The sequence below is a fragment of the Plectropomus leopardus genome, unplaced genomic scaffold (genome assembly GCF_008729295.1).
Source record: "Plectropomus leopardus isolate mb unplaced genomic scaffold, YSFRI_Pleo_2.0 unplaced_scaffold29307, whole genome shotgun sequence".
In the NCBI taxonomy this organism is placed as follows: domain Eukaryota; kingdom Metazoa; phylum Chordata; class Actinopteri; order Perciformes; family Serranidae; genus Plectropomus; species Plectropomus leopardus.
In genome coordinates, this window is record NW_024631943.1 from 169 (window position 1) to 2,888 (window position 2,720).

Here is a 2,720-nt window from a genome sequence, read left to right on the forward strand (position 1 = left end):
TCCTGAGTCTCTGTGAGGGTCCGAGCACAGAGGGACGGTGCCTGCTGTAAAGTCCTCTGAGGCAGACTGTGGTTTATGATGAAGGGCTTTACAAATAAAACTGAAGTGACTCTGATATTGTGTTGTTGTTGTTGATCGGACACTCCCTCGTTTATTCTGTCAGCGTCTGTTTATTTGTTTATTTGTTTACTCACCTTCTCTCCGTCCGTCTTGTTGTCGAGGTCGATTCTCTCGGAGACTTGTTGAGCTCGTTCCGCCTCCTTGCAGTCACGCTCAAACCTTCGTTTACTCTGAGCAGCACAACAACAACAACAACAACAACAACAACAACAACAACAGGTAAACAACCAAACACGCAATCAATAAAAACGTCACCACAAATATCTGAGTGTGACGTCAAAAAACAATCTCACAACAAGTGGTTTTTGTAGTTTATGGGGTCTAATTTTGTAGTTTATGAACCACCAGTGGGCGGGGCCTTATGTGATAGTGGGCGGGCTCAGGTGCGGTGGTGGGCGTGGCCAGACTCACAGACTCCAGCTGTTTCCAGGAGCTCTCGATGTGCTGCTGGGCACGGCGGCCATCTTGGAAATGCTGCAGAGAAACAAACATGGCGGCTGCGGTGAACACGCTGATCACATCATGCTTTTATTGTGAAAGGTTTGCTCTCCTTCCTCTGTGAACATTAGTTTGTAGTCTTATGATTTCACATCTGAGGGCTTTTGTGGGTTAAACACATTTCCCAGGGATCCTGAACGCAGACCTGCTGACACACAGGAAGTGGGCGGGGCTTCCTACAGGCCGCCAACAGGCGACTAACTGTGTTTCCAGTTTTTAAACAGATTTTACTCTTTTCAGGAAGGGAAGTTCAGTACATAAACCACCAAAATAAAAGCCTGTGGAGGAGACCAGTTATAGAAAACATTTTTGAGTCCATATTGACGAGCTGAAGCAGGTTCGACCAATCAGGTGTGATCGAGCAGGAAGCAGTAAAAACATCATGTGACTGTCACAGAGGTGGTCATGTGGTCAAACTAGAGGATTATGGGAACTGCAGAGCACATTTTAACTCAGATATCTGGAGGTCAAAGGTCAACGGACTCCTGTGAAGCAGCTATTTATCCGAACTTTGGAGCGTTTTTAATATTTATCTGACGACCTGTTTGGTTCCTCTGGACTCCTCAGGTGCTCCCTGACCCCTGACCCCTGACCCCTGACCCCTGACGCTGCAGCTTTAACTCTCACCTTCTGACAGACAGAATATCTGCAGCCCATCAACGCCGTCACAAAAATTAACCCTTTAATTAAACTGTGTGTGTGTGTGTGTTTTATGAAACATCAGAAATAATGAATGACCCAAAAAAATGCTTCTGCTCTCTGATTGGCTGCTGGCAGCGGCCTGTCTTAAACCAGGTGTGTTCAGGTTGACCTGCAGGTAACCATGGCAACAGGACAGGTGAACCAAAGGGACTGCGTTTAAACACGGAGAGTTAAAAACTGACATTCGGAGAAAAACTTTGAAAGTGTCGTGTTCCTGAGCAGTCCTCAGCTCCTGTTTGTTTGTTTGTTTGTTTGTGTGTTTTTTCTGTTTGTGTGTGTGTGTGTGTGTGTGTGTGTGTGTGTGTGTGTGTGTTTACTCACAGTCTTTCTCTCAGTCTTCACTTCCTGTGTGTATCGTGTCAGCTCACACACGATCTGTGTGTTCAGGTTTTCGGCGAGTTCTTCTCTCTGAACCGCGAGTTCGTTCAGCTGACGGAGCGTGGCCGCAAACGCCAAACACCAGGTGTACCTGCAACAGCCAATCAGAAACCAGCTGTACCTTCTCCGCCCAATCACAAACCTACTGTTCATATTACAAACAACCCCCACCTGCTCCCGGCTCACGCTCCGTTATTACAGGGGGATCAGACCAGTCAGGTGTCACCGTGATTTATCATTTCTAATGTTTTGTTTTTTAAAGTGACACACACAGCTCTACAAGACAAAAACATCCGACACGTTTTAAAAAGTAAAAATAAAAGAATAAATAAATAAGGGGCAGTCTGTGTTGATTGTTTGGAAGCCACAAACAAATAATTCAGTTTATTTGGCAATGTGACCAGATTAACGGAGAGCCACCTGAGTGACACTGAACACTGTTTTGGCTAAAAAAAACTAACACACTGATCTGAATTTCAGAATAAAACTGATCTGAATTCTTATTTTAGTATAAAACTCTGATCGGACTTCTTATTTCAGAATAAAACTCTGGGTTTTTACCAACTGAAATGTGTCTATAAAAGTGAAGCAAAAGAGGAAATAAACTCAATGACAGAAATGAAACATGCTGACTGACCTGCTCTCGTCCTCTCTGCTTCTCTTAGGATGGTACTTCTTGGACAGACTCCTGCAGAGAGACAGGTGGACAGAGACACAGACAGGTAAGAGACACAGGTGAGGCAGATAGCTAAGAGAGACAGGTAAGAAATAAAGCTGAGACAGACAGGTGACATACAGGTGATGTACAGGTGACATACAGGTGATGTACAGGTGACATACAGGTGATGTACAGATGACATACAGGTGACGCACAGGTGATGTACAGGTGACATACAGGTGATGTACAGCTGATGTACAGGTGACATACAGGTGATGTTCAGGTGACATACAGGTGACGCACAAGTGATGTACAGGTGACGTACAGGTGACGCACAGGTGATGTACAGGTGATGTACAGGTGA

General features: G+C 45.1%; 1 long non-coding RNA gene across 1 annotated transcript; it reads right to left on the bottom strand.

The window, feature by feature from the left end:
* Nucleotides 1-200: 200 nt before the first annotated feature.
* LOC121938379 lies at nucleotides 201-2,389 on the bottom strand. The gene is made up of 4 exons (XR_006105273.1): nucleotides 2,336-2,389; nucleotides 1,642-1,789; nucleotides 532-594; nucleotides 201-290 (listed from the first exon to the last, which is right to left on the bottom strand). It is a non-coding gene; the product is annotated as an uncharacterized LOC121938379 (long non-coding RNA).
* Nucleotides 2,390-2,720: the final 331 nt, after the last annotated feature.